Source organism: Panthera pardus, unplaced genomic scaffold (assembly GCF_024362965.1).
Source record: "Panthera pardus isolate Hobbes unplaced genomic scaffold, ASM2436296v1 HiC_scaffold_12, whole genome shotgun sequence".
Taxonomy (NCBI): domain Eukaryota; kingdom Metazoa; phylum Chordata; class Mammalia; order Carnivora; family Felidae; genus Panthera; species Panthera pardus.
The window spans coordinates 114,951,318-114,965,946 of NW_026526677.1; the positions used below are offsets into that span (position 1 = coordinate 114,951,318).

The 14,629-nt window shown below is 46.7% G+C and overlaps 1 long non-coding RNA gene across 8 annotated transcripts in view; it reads right to left on the reverse strand.

Moving 5' to 3' along the window:
- Positions 1-768: 768 nt before the first annotated feature.
- The window catches only part of LOC128776230 (uncharacterized), a 31,099-nt gene continuing 17,238 nt past the window's right edge, over positions 769-14,629 (reverse strand). Inside the window, exons 2-7 of one of the 8 annotated variants that reach the window (XR_008421344.1) lie at positions 4,596-4,734; positions 2,292-2,348; positions 1,316-1,376; positions 1,173-1,208; positions 1,016-1,083; positions 776-892 (exon numbers count right to left, since the gene is read on the reverse strand). This is a non-coding gene — a long non-coding RNA (uncharacterized LOC128776230). Of the gene's footprint in view, positions 1,209-1,315; positions 1,377-2,291; positions 2,349-4,595; positions 4,735-14,629 lie in introns of all 8 variants that reach the window. The other 7 variants (XR_008421343.1, XR_008421342.1, XR_008421345.1 and 4 more) reach the window with 7 other exon arrangements.

A 14,629-nucleotide genomic window follows, 5' to 3' on the forward strand; every position in this document is an offset into this window, starting at 1 on the left:
TCCATTCATCTGTCAATGGTCAATTGGCCTCTTTGCATAATGTAGCTATTGTTGATAATGCTGCTATAAACATTGGAGTGCATGTGCTACTTCGAGTCAGCGTTAGTATATCCTTTGTGTAAATACCTAGTAGTGCAATTGCTGGGTCCTAGTGCAGTTCTATTTTTGGTTTTTGTAATGAATCTCCATACTATTTTCCAGAGTGGCTACACCATTTTGCATTTCCACCAGCATTGCAAAAGCCTTCCATATGCATTCTTGCCAACATCTGTCGTTTCCTGAGATGTTAATTTTAGCCATTCTGATAGGCGTGAGGGGATATCTTATTGTGGTTTTGATGTGTATTTCACTTATGAGGAATGAGGTTGAGCATCTTTTCACGTGTGACAAATCTGGATATCATGTTTGTTAAAGTGTCTCCTCATGTCTTTTGCCCATTTCTTCACTGGATTATATGGTTTTTGGGTGTTGGGTGTGATTAAGTTCTTGATAGATTTTGGATACTAACCCTTTATCTGATATGTCACCTGCAAATATCTTCTCCCATTCCATTCAGTTGCCTTTTAGATTTGCTGATTGTGTTAGAGGAGGTGGGAGGGTCACCGTCAGAGGAGGGGCATGAGCTCCACCAGTCACAGGGACAAGTGCCTCACTGTCTGCGGCAGCAGAGGAGAACACCCTTCTGTCACCCCTTCAGACCACCTGCCGTCCTTACTGCTTGTGATTCTTTCCAGACCACACGATGATCACACACAGGAACAGGCTGCACAGCAGAAATTAGACTGTGGCACATCACAACGTGCTCCTTACCTCTCCGTGGAGGGTTCTTGCAGTGATTGGTTTCTGCCTCATGTATCCCTCAGGCAGCCTCTTTGCTTCCATCCCGTCCAGTCTTGGATACAGAAAAATAATGGACTTCTATAAGAGTTGCAACACCGCGTCGTCTACTAGACAACAAACAGTGCAGGCGTCATCCCTGGAAACACCCATAAAAACGCAAGTCAAATGACCACACCTGTATTTCAAGTAAGCGACCTCCCTGCCCTGCTCCGCCATCTCCCTGTCCCAGATCTGAGTCTTGATCTGGGGGAGAAAAAACACATCCACCTTCAGTCGGAAGGTGGTGCCACACTGTGCACCAAAGAAAGAGGAGGAAACAAGAAAACACTTACCTAGTTGTCCTGAGCATTCTTCTCATGAACTGCAAGCTGAAAAAGCCAACAATGAAAAGCCCGTGGTCAGGGATTCCTAGGGCCACTACACTCACCCGCGTGAGGTGCTAAGGGTTCAGTATGTCAGGCAGAACTCAGGTTACCTGGTATCTAAAGGGGAGCTCTGCCTGCTGCAGCTGTTCCCGTGTTTGTTCAATTTGTTGCCTGTGAGTTACAATTGCTCTTGTCAGATAAGGCCCGATATTGGGTATGATTTTAAATAAGCTGCCCACGTTCCCAACAACCTCATATTTGTCCCAGGATACAATTTATTCTTACACATGAAACACTTTGCACATGATTATCAATGACCAGTAGGATCAAAGCTATTGTTACATCTTTTTCTTACTCATTATTCCATGCCTGTAGGGTTCAGAGTTCATAGAATTCCTTCCCATTTTCAATCTTTCTCTAACTCATCATGTGACAAGTGTCTTTTATCATAAAGATCTATTCTTCTATAACTTATATCCTCACCATGTTTCCCAGGGTTGCAAAGATGAGGGCCATGAAATGGCACTACCACGTTGATGGGTATGATTCATTGTATGACACACTGCTTTCCTACATATGATGACAATTGACACCACCTCCGAGGAATGTTAGCATGGACAAAGTTTCCACACAGTCTGGCCACTACTTGAGATCTGCAAATGTTTATAAACTTAATTGTTTTATTCTTTCTAAACTTACCTTTTTTATCTGTTAATACTCTATGCATATGTTGACTTTAAACACTGCACAAAGATTAAAAACCAAAAAATGAACAGCGGTTTCATGAGCTGCTGGTAATTACTAGTTGAACTCACTTGTACTTGTTTATTTCTTCTGTAGCTATTTTCTTTTTTTTCCTAATGTTTATTTTTGAGACAGAGAGAGAGTGAGCACATGCATGAGCGGGGGAGGGACAGAGAGAGATGTAACAGAATCTGAAACAGGCTCCAGGCTCTGATCTGTCAGCACAGAGCCTGACACGGGGCTCGAACTCCCGGACTGTGAAATTATGACCTGAGCTGAAGTTGGACGCTTAAACGACTGAGCCACCCAGGCGCCCCTTAAGTAGCTATTTTCAAATTTTACCTGCAGCTGCCAGCTGATTCTTCTTTGCCGCCAGTTCACAGTGTCATTTTCAGCTTCCTATGATGGGAAAGATACATACACAGTCAGGAACAAGGTCCAGAGGTTCTCCCTTTTTACCTCCCAGCACTCTTGAAGTCCTATGCAAATATCCTTTCCCCCAATTCTCCCATAAATGCACAGACTGACAACCCAATCAGAGAAATGAAGTGAGCACCCCATTTAAGTTCAAGAAAATTCAACTTCTGTCTGCTGCCACGTCTCTACTATTGGAACTGTCTTTCTAGTTCTCGTTTCCTCTCCTTTATCATAAAGTCATCAAATAACATTGTACTTTGTGCCTTCCCAGAGTTGGTCTTTTGTTTGAGATGGTGAAGACTCATTTCATCAGTGAGTGAAAAACCATATCTGACCAACTGTACCCATTAGGATGAAACAGGGGATCATCACTAGTCTTACACCTCCATGGGGAGCCCTGATTCTCAGTCCAAAAGTTGTACCATGACACAGGCAATCACCTGAAAGACGACCTTCCAGAATATGGTTTCACTAACATTGCAGCTCACTCCCAGACATCGCTAGAGTTCAGGACTGCAACCCCTGCCTCCACCTTCAAAAGGCCAATCTTAGAACAACATCATCTCCTGACGTACAACATGATATGAACTGTCACACAGTCTGGGATTACTTCCAGGAAAGAGATTTCAGGTGGAAAACTCTCAACTTCATGGAGCCAAATCTACTTTAACAAGACTCATTCCATTGATAATGAAGGCAGCAAAAGGCAATGCTTGGCAAGGCTGGGTTGCTGTGTTACCCTCAGACTATTTTCTTTGTGGTGTTGATTGAGATGGTTTCAACTTGACACTTGATGTACTCAAGAATCACATGCAAAATTGAAAATCTCTTAGAAAATGACACAAAAGCACTAGACAGAGAAAGGAACATGCATTTCCTTCTGGCCTCTCAGGCAGTCCTTCGGCAAATGCTCGCTGGAGTGGTTGTAATGTAGTGGCTCTGTTGTAAGGGGTTGAAGATAGAGAGGTGGTCAGGGTGCTGCACCCACTCACAGAAAGTGCTTACGAGTTAACAAAAACAAGATGCCAGTGAGACAGAGCAAGCCCTAACCCCAGCCCCAGCTGTGGGAAGGACAAATATAAGGTGAGTCTCCAGGGAAGAGAAGACTTCATTTTCCAACACGAGTGAGGGACTCTAAAGTCCCGCATCTCCTCCTGAGAACAAAAGGAAATACTGTACAAAGGAGGAAACATGTTACTGAATGCACCAAGTGTCTGACAACCCCACAAAGACACACAAGACCAAGATGGAGAAGAAGGAAGCCCAGGACAAAGCCAGCCTGGCAGTTGGACCCAAACTCCCTAGGACTCATCATTGAGGTGGGGGGCATACATTTGAATGGCAAAGAAGCTGAACAACTTTATGGGCACAGACTTAGAAGTAAACAAGTGTAGTTCAGGGGCGGCCAGCAAAGATGAGCCCTAGTGAAGCTGCGGGCTTTGGCCAAGACTCAGAAGAGTTACACTTAAAAAGTCAGGGGACAGGAAACAACTTGACTTTCTTAGGGATTGGGCCTGCAGTGAGCAATCTCACTGGCAGAATGGATGCAGGGATCCAGTACTGCTGGTACCCCTACCCACTTTCCAGAAAGCAACTTCCATTGTTTCTGCAGCAAGATAATTCATTTTTTTCCCCACACATTTTTGACCCATGTCTGGTCCTGAAGAAAAATGACCTAATTGCTGGGTGACAAAACAGTGTGATGCGATTGAAACCTGTAGGACATTGTAGGTGGATCCAGAGTGGATCCAGGTATTAAAGTTATTAATGATGGTACCTTCCCTCTTCCACCCCCAAAACATGACACAATGTGTGGCAAGCACTTAGGACAGAAAGGAAAATGCAGGTTACATTACAGAAAGCAAGGTAGGAAGGGAAGGTCCAATACTACTGAATGCATTGGGCAAAAATACTCTGGACCCAGTTCCAAAAGAAATACAATTATCTCTACTGGCTGCCATGTTCTCCCATACAATCCGGTCCTTGTGACAGTTCTCACATGAACATCTTACTTTTCTAAATTTTGTTTAACGTTTATTCATTTTTTGATAGAGACAGAGTGCGAGTTGGGTAGGGCCAGAGGAAGATATAGAATCCAAAGCAAGCTCCAGGCTCTGAACTGTCAACACAGAGCCTGACATGGGGCTTGAACTCATGGACCGTGAGATCATGACCTGAGCCGAATTTGGACGTTCAACCGACTGAGCCACCCAAGCGCCCCCATGTTACTTTTTTGTAGGCACTTTTCTTTGTTCATAGAATTCTTCCAGGTTATGTGCTTTCTCCTTCAGCTGTTTGACTTTTGCTTCCTTTGTGGCTTTCACAGACCTCAATGCATCACACTTGTCTTCCAGGGCGTTTTTATTTTCTGGAAAAAAAAAAAAAGGTGTTTTCTTGATAAACGTGCACATGACCTGAGTCTTGATTTTGGTGAGACAGAAAAAAGGCAAGAACCACGAAGGCATGAAAGTATTCTTTCCCTTACCAATGCAAAGTCATTGCCATCATATGGGGATTTCTCCCCAACAGAGAATATAACTTCTAGTTGACAGTTATTGGACCTCAAGGCTCTTAGCTCTACATCCTTGAATTCAACATTTGCATCTTGTGGTTAAGACAGATATGAGGAAAGACTTTCACGGAAAACTGATCACACAACAGTTTGTACCTCACACAGCAAGATCGTGCATTGCAATCAACAAACACCTTGAGGCATGAATATAACTAGAAGACAAAGATGATGGAAAATAGTTCATGTCTAACAACTCATGGCTTTCTTAGTGATATACGTATGTATGTATGTATGTATGTATGCATGTTTATCCCCCATTCACGTTGAAAATTTACTATTCAGCATTCAGAGAGAAAGAGACTATTGAGCACCTGGGTGGCTCAGTCAGTTGAGCATCAGATTCTTGATTTTGGGTCAGGTCATGATTGTAGGATCATGTGACCCAGACCTGTGTTGGGCTCCACACTGAGTGTGAATCCTGCTTAAGATTCTCTCTCTTTCCCTCTGCCCCTCTCCCCCACTTGCATGCCCCCTCACTAAAATTTAAAAAAAATCATAAAGCATAATTTAAACATATTTTTTAAAGGGAAAGGATTATACACTTTGGCTATCACCCTTTCTCTCTCAACTATATTTGGGTATTTTCTACATATCTTGGAGGGCAAAGTTGAATGATGTGATAATTACCTAGTTGTGAAAATAAAAGATAACTCCTGGTCCTTGAAATAGCAAATCTCATCTTGGCGGTCCTAGTAAAATTCCAGCTCATTGGTCAGAAAGAGTTTTGGCTCCCAGAGGCCCATTGTCTACTGTGGTAAATGGCAGGCAAATATGCTGTGCTCACTTCACCCAATGAACAAAAACCCTCCAAAGCCAAATTACGGTAAAACTCAGCAGCCAACTCTTAACCACTTCCTGATTCTTCACATTTCTTTCTCTCTCTCTGAGTTTGCAAGGTAGCAAGTGCACTTTGAACGGTGTCATTTAAAATTTCATTAAAGTGGGTGCCTGGGAGGCTCATTCAGTTAAGCATCTGACTTCAGCTCAGGTCGTCATCTCATGGTTTGTGAGTTTGAGCCCTGTGTCGGACTCTGTGCTGACAGCTCAGAGCCTGAGGCCTGCTTCGGATTCTTTGTCTCCCTCTCTCTCTGCCCCTCCCCCGCTTATGCTGCGTCTCTCTCTCTAAAATAAGTAAACATAAATAATTTTATGTTTACTTGTACTCAACAAGTACAAAAAGATAGAGATCATACCGTGCACAGTTTCAGACCCCAATGCTATGAAACTCGCAATCAACCACCAGAAAAAATTTGGAAAGATAACAAATACTTGTAGAATAAAGAACATCCTACTGAACAATGAATAGTGGAATGCAAGCTGCTGCAGCCACTCTGGCAAACAGTACGGAGGCTCCTCAAAAACCTAAAAAGAGAACTATCCTACGACACAGCAATTGCAATACTAGGCATTTATCTAAGGGACACAGGTGTGCTGTTTTGAAGGGACACATGCACCCCCATGATTATAGCACCACTATCAACAATAGCCAAAGTATGGAAAAAGCCCAAATGTCCATCGATGGATGAATGGATACAGACGTACATACACACACACACACACACACACACGGTATGTATATGTGTGTGTGTGCGTGTGTGTGTGTATACACATACATACATACACACACCCTGGAATATTACTTAGCCATCAAAAAGAATAAAATCTTGCCATTTGAAACTACATGGATGGAGAGCCTCCTGGGACCTAACACTAACCGTAAACATAACCCTAACCATAACCATCACCCTACACTTAACCCTATCTAGCACATGAAAAGTAAACCGGATCCACAGCCGCACATGTGCCCTCATTTCAGACCTCCATGAATTAACAACATTGGTGTCGCTTCAGCCTTAGCAACTTCCCTGTACCGAACACTTACCCTAGCTAAGTGTCTATCCCCATGGAGACCCAATTCCAAAGTCTGACAACAGCACGCACACGGGTTCGAGAATCGGTGCAACAATACCCGGAATTGAACATGGAACATCACCACCATTTCTTTTGCAAGGTGTGATTGCAGCTGCACGACAGGATTCCTGAGGCCTATTCCAAGGGTGGCCCAAACATCTCTCTGGTCTTGGATCTTATGAACTGATACTGACCGGCACGCTCCCTTATGTACTCCACTCAGCCCTTCGGGGAGACAACTGCACTGTTGTGGGTTCAGTGCCTGGAGCCTCCTGGGACCTAAAACTAACCCTACCCATAACCCTAAACATAACCCTCAACTTACACCTAACCCTATCTCTAATTGAACCCTATACTTGACCCCCACCTGCTCTAGGGCCCTCAACACAGCCCTCGAGGGAGATCATTAGACTGGAGTCGCTTCAGCCCTGTCGACTTCCTTGGACTGAACCCTAACCCTAGCTAAGGCTTTCTCCCCATGGGGACGCAATTCTAAAATCTGACAACAGCACCCACAAGGATTCGAGAATCGGTGCAAAAATACTCAGCATGGAACATGGAACATAACCATGTCATTTCAAAAGCATGACTGCAGTTGCACAAGAGGATTCCTGAGGCCTACCCGAAGGGTGGCCCATACATATGCCTGGCCTTGGAACCCAAAGACTAATCCTGACAGGCACCCTCCCTTGTGTCCTATACTCAGCCCTTCGGGGATACAATTGTTCTGCTGTGCGTTCAGTGCCTGGAGCTTGCTGGGTTAGGACCTAACCCTAACCCTAATCATAACCCTAATCGTAAACTTCAACCTACACCTAACCCTATCTCTAACCCAAACACTACACTTGACCTGCACACTCGCATGGACACTCAATTCAGCCCTCCAGCGAGATCACGACACTGGAGTCTCTTCGGCCATGGCCACACCGCTGGAACGAACTCTAACCCTAGCTCTGGCTCTGTATGCATTGGGACCCAATTCCAATGTCTGACAACAGCTCTCACACTGGTTCAAGAATTGATCCAGAAATAGTTGGCATGGAACTTGGAACATCACCATGTCACTTCCAAAGTGCAACTGCAGCTGCACGGGAGGAATCCTGAGGCCTACCCAAAGGGTGGCCCATACATTTGTTTGGTCTTGGAACCCAAATACGAAGACTGACAGGCACCCTCCCTTGTGTACTACACTCAGCTCTTCAGGTTGACACCTGCTCTGTTTGGGGTCAGTGTCTGGAGTCTCGTGGGACCTAAACGTAAACCTAACAGTACCCCTAACCATAAATATCACCCTACACCGAACCCTATCTATCTCATTAAGTCTACACCAGACCCACAGCTGCGCATGTGCCCTGACTTCAGAGCTCCATGGAATTCACAACACTGGAGTTGCTTTGGCCCTGGTGACATTCCTGGACCAAACCCTAAACCTATATAAGTGTCTCTCCCATGGGGAAACAAGTCCAAAATCTGACAATAGCACACACAAGGTTCGAAAACAGGTGTAGAAATACTTGGCACGGAATATATATCATCACCATGTTATTTCCAAACCATAACCCTAACTGCACCCCTAACAATTACCCTCACCCTACACCTACCCCTATATCTAACCCTACCCTACATTGAACCACACCCTCGCATGTGCCCTCTATTCAGCCCTCGAGGGAGATCACGAAAATGGAGTTGCTTCAGGACTGGCAACTTCCCTGGACCAAACCCTAATGCTAGCTAAGGCTCGGGGACCCAATTCCAAAGTCTGACAACAGTACACAAATGGGCTCGAGAATCAGTGCAGAAATACTTGGCATGGAACGTGGAACATCACCATGTCATTTCCAAAGCGCGACTGCAGCTGCACGAGAAGCTTCCTGAGTCCTACACGAAGGGTGACACATACATTTCTCTGGCTTTGGAAGACAAAGGCTAATCCTGACCGGCACCCTCCCTTGTGTACTCCACTCAGCCCCTCGGGTTAACACCAGCTCTGCTATGGGATCAGTGTCTGGTGTCTTCTGGGACCTAAAACTAACCCTAATCCTAAACATAATCCTTACCCTACACCTAACCCTATCAACCTCAATAAGCTACACCAGACCCATAGCCACGCACGTACCCTCACTTCAGCCCCCCATGGAATTCACAAAACTGCTATGGCTTCTGCCATGGTGATGCCCCTGGACCGAAACCTAACCCTAACTGAGGCTCTGTCCCCATGGGGACCCAATTCCAAAGTCTGACAAGAGCACACACATAGGTTCGAGTATCAGTGCAGAAATACTTGACATGGAACGTGGAACATCACTATGTCATTTTCAAGGCGGAACTGCAGCTGAACGAGAGGATTCCTGAGGCCTATATGAAGCTTGCCCAATATTTGTTTGGCATTGGAAACCAAAGACTAAGCCTGACTGACACCTTCCTTTGTGTACTCCACTCAGCCCATCGGGGAGACAACTGCTCTGCGGTGGGGTCAGTGCCTAGAGACTCCTGGGACCTAACCCTAGCCCTAACGTAACCCTAACCATAACCTTCACCCTACACCTAACCCTAACATTAACCCAAATCCTACACTTGACCCGAACTCTCGCATGGGCCCTCAATTCAGTCCTCGAGGAAGATCACGAAACTGGAGTCGATTCACTCCTGCTGACTTCCCTGGACCTAACACAAACCCTAGGTAAGGCTCTCTCCCCGTCAGAACCCAATTCCAAGTCTGACAACAGTATGCACAAGGTTTCGAGAATCTGTACACAAATACTCGACATGGAATGTGGAACATCACTATCTCATTTCAAGCGCGACTGCAGCTGCACGAGACGAATCCTGAGGCCTACCTGAAGGGTGACCCTTACATTTGTCTGGCCTTGGAACCCAAAGACTAGTCCTGACTGACACCCTCCCTTGGGGACACCACTCACCCCTTTGTGGAGACAACACCACTGTTGTGGGTTCAGTGCCTAGAGCCTCCTGAGACCTAACCCTAACCCTAATTGTAACCCTAAACACAACCTTCACCCTACACCTAACCCTATCTAGCACACTAACTCTAAACCAGATTCACAGCCGCGTATGTGCCCTCACTTCAGCCCTCCATGGAATTCAAAACACTGGTGTCGCTTCGGACTTGGCGACTTCCCTATACTGAACCCTGACCCTAGCTAAGTGTCTATCCCCATGGGGACTCATTTACAAAGTCTGACATCAGCACATACATGGGATCGAGAATCGGTGCATAAATACTAGGCATGAAACGTGGAACATCACCATGTCATATGCAAAGCACGACAGCAGCTGCACGAGAAGAATCCTGAGGCCTAACCGAAGGGTGGGCCATATGTTTGTCTGGCTTTGGAACCCAAAGATTAATGCTAACGAAAACCCTCCCTTCTGTACTGCACTCAGGCCTTCAGGAAGACAACTGCTTTGCTGTAGAGTCACTGCCTTCACTCACCTGGGACCTAACCCTAACGGTGAACCTAAACATAACCCTCACCCTAAACCTAACTGTATCTAGCACACTAACTCTGCAGCAGACTCACAGCCACACATCAGCCCTCCATTGAATTCACAACAGTGGTGTTGTTTCAGCCTGGCGACAACCCTGGATGGAACCATACCCTAGCTAAGGCTCTTACCCATGGGCACCCAAAACCAAAGTCTGACAACACCACACGCCTGGGGTCCAGAAGCAGTGCAGGATCATTCCGGATAGAACCTGGAACCTCAGCATGTTGTTTCTCAGGCCCGGCTGCAGCTTTCCGAAAGGATTGCTGAGGCCTACACAACCAATGGTCCATACAGTTGTCTGGAATTGGAACGGAAATACTAAAAATGACCAGCATCCTCCCATGTGCCCTCAACCCAGGCCTTCGGGGAGACAACTGCACTGCTGTGGACTGAGTGCCAGGAGCTTCCTGGGACCTAACACTATTCCTAACCAGAACCCTCAACCGAAACCTAATGCTACACTTGACCCGCACCGTCACATGGGCCCTCACTTCAGCCCTCGAGGGAGATCACGTGACTTGAGTTGCTTTGCATCTGGGGACATCCCTGGACCGAACCCTAACCCTAGCTAGGGCTCTCTCCCCATGGGGACCCACCAACGTCTCGCAACAGCATGTGCTTGGGGGCCAGAAGCGATGTAGGGTCATTCGGCATAGAAACTGGAACATCACCAAGTCATTTCCAAGGCCTGAGTACAGGTGCACAAGAGAATTCCTGAGTCCTAACTGATGAGTGGTCCATAGAATTGTATGGTCTGGGACCCAAAGACTAATCCTGAGCGGCACCCTCCCTTGTGCCCTCAACTCAGCCTTTCAGGGAGACAACTGCTCTGCTGTGTGTTCAGTGTAGGGAGAATCCTGGGACCTAACCCTAACCCTAACCAGAACCCTCAACAGAAACCTAACGGTATCTCGAACCCAAACCCATGACTCACACCGTTGCATGGACCCTCAATTCAGCCATTGAGGGAGATCACGAGACTGGAGTCGCTTCGGCCCTGGTGTTGTCTCTGGACCGAACCTTAACACTAGTTAAGGCTCTCTCCCCATAAGGACCCAATACCAAAGTGACAACACCACGAGCCTATGGTCCAGAGGCGGTGCAGGATCACTCAGCATAGAATCTGGAACATCACCATGTCATTTCCAAGGCCCGGTGGCAGCTGTCCAAGAGTATTCCTGAGGCCTACCCGAACACTGGCCCACAGTGTTGTCTGGCCTTGGAATCCAAAGACTCATCCTGAGGGCACCCTCCCTTGTGCACTCAATTCAGCCCTTCGGGGAGTCAATTGCACTGCTGTGGCTTCAGCGCCTGGAGCCTGTTGGGACCTAATGCTAACCAGAACTCTCAAGCAAAACCTAACCCTAACTCGAAAACTAACCCTACATTGAGCACACCGTCACATGGGCTCTCACTTCAGCCCTCGAGGGAGATCACAAGACTGGAGTGGCTTTGGCCCTGGCGACGTCCCTAGACCGAAACCTATCACAAGCTAAGATTCTTTCCCAGTGGGGACCTCATACCAAAGTCTGACAACACCAAGCGCCTGGGGTGCAGAAATGGTGCAGGATCACTCAACATATACTCTGGATCATCACCATGTCGTTTCCAAAACCCGGCTGCAGCTATCTGAGAGGAATCCTGACGCCTACCCAACAAGTGGCCCATAGAGATATCTGGAATAGGAACCCAAAGACTAATCCTGACCAGCACCCTCCCTTGAGCCCTCAACTCAGCCCATTGGGTAGACAACCACACTGCTGTAGGTTCAGTGCCTGGAGCCTCTTGGGACCTAACCATAACCCTAACCCCAACCAGAACCGCCAACCAAAACCTAACCTAGTCTCGAACCCAAACCGTACACTTGACCCGTACCATCACCTAGGCCCTCACTTCAGCCCTCGAGGAAGATCACGAGACGGGAGTTGCTTCAGCTCTGGTGACGTCCCTGGACCAAACCCTAACCCTAGCTAAGGCTCTCTTCCCATGGGGACCGAATACCAAAATCTGAAAACACCACGCGCCTGGGGTCCAAAAGCAGTGCAGGATCACTCCACATAGAACCTGGAACATCACCATGTCATTTCCAAGGCTGGGATTCAGGTGCTCGAAAGTATTCCTGAGGCCTAACCGACCAGTGGCCCATAGAATTGTCTGGCCTTGGAACCCAAAGACAAATCCTGACCGGCACCCTCCCTTGTGCCCTCAACTCAGCCCTTCAGGGAGACAAGTGCACTGCTATGTGTTTAGCGCCTTGAACCTCCTGGGAACAAACCCTGAACCCTACTTCTAAACCTAATCAGAAACCTCAACTGAAACAGAACCTAACTCGAACCCAAACCCTACAATTGCTCCGCATCGTCATATTGGCCCTCACTTCAGACCTCGAGGGAGATGACAAGACTGGTTTCACTTGGAGCTGGAAACGTCACTGGACCGAACCCTAACCCTAGATAAGGCTCTCTCGCTATTAGACCCAATAACAACGTATGACAACACCACATGCCTGGGGAACACAAGCGGTGCAGCATCACTCCTCATAGGACACATAATACACTATGTTCTTTTGAAGGACCGGTTGGAGCTCCAGAGAGATTTCCAGAGGCCTACCTGACTGGTGGCCCATACAGTTGTCTAGCCTTGGAACTCAAAGACTAATCCTAATCGGCACCCTCCATTGTTCCTTCAAATTAGACTTTCAGGGAAACAACTGCACTGCTCTGGTTTCAGCGACTAGATCTCCTGGAACATAACCCTAAACTTATGCCTAAACCTAACAGAACCCTCAACCGAATCCTAACACTATCTCAACCCTAACCCTACAGTTGAGAAGCAACGTCGCATGGGTCCGCAATTCAGCCCTAGAGGGAGATCACGAAACTAGAGTTGCTTACGCCCTGGCGGCGTCCGTGTAACAAACCATAACCCTAGTTAAGGCTCTCTACCCATGCAGACCCAATAACAAAGTATGACAAAACCACGCCCTAGGTACAGGAGTGGTGCAGGATCACTTGGCTTAGAACCTGGAACATCACCATGTCGTTTCCAAAAGCTGGCTGCAGCTGCCCGAGAATATTCCTGAGGCCTGCTAGAACATTCTCCCATACAGTTGTCTGGATTGGAACCAAAAGACTAATCCTGACAGGAAACTGACCTTGGAACCTCTACTCAGCCCTTTGGGGAGACAACTGCAATGCTGTGGGATCAGTCCCTGCAATGTGCTAGGACCTAATCCTAACTACTTTTCCTAACCCTAACCCAAACACAAACCCTAACCTGAATCATAGCCCTAAATCCTATCCCTAACACAAACCATGGCACTGACCTACCCTAACCCGAACCGCAACAATGATACTAACCCTAAACCCTACACCGAAACGCTGAACCCTAAACCCCAAATCCTAATCCAAATCCTAACTGTAACCATAAACTTAAACCCTAGACCTGAACACTAAACTCTAACCCTAATCCGTAAACCATAAATCCTAAACACTAACCCTAAACCAAACACTGACACTGACCATAACCCTAAAACCTAACCACTAACACGTAACCACAAAAACCTAAAACCTACCCCAAAACCTAAAACCTAAACTCTAAACAATAAAACCTAAATCCTAACCCCTATCCCCTGACCCTGACACTACCCTGACCGTGACCCTAACCCTGAAGCTAATGCTGATACTAACACTAACACGTAAGCCCTACCCTAACACTAACCATCACCCCAACCCTAGCCCCTAAACCCTAAACCTAACCTTCACCCTAATCCTAACATTTAAATCTAACCATCTAATCCTAATCCTAACACTAACCCCGAACCGCTAACCCTAACCCCAACCCCATGGACAGTCCTTCATCACCAGTCATGGGCTATGAACCACCCCCCCCATCCCCCGCCTCCTCTATTTGGGTAGATAAACTGAAGTGGTTAGGGATTTCTAAAGCATATTCATCTACTTCGTGAAACACTTTGTGGGAAAAATGTAGAGATGGTTGTTAGGGCTTGGCAATTCAACTGCAAAACTGCCTGAGGACTTTGTAACATATCTCAAGTTTCTCAGGACATATGTTCAATGGACTGTATCATTTTCCCGTAATGAGGTCAGCTTTAGGTTTCTCCTGTCAAAAAGAAAGAGGATTTTTACACAAAGACAGATGTATCGGGCGTACTGGTGCATATTTTACAGACACAATGTTTTGAGTTCTGTGAAGGATGAGATGCACCCCTAAGTGTAGGTGCCTTAGGTGTCCTGTGTGAAATGGGGCA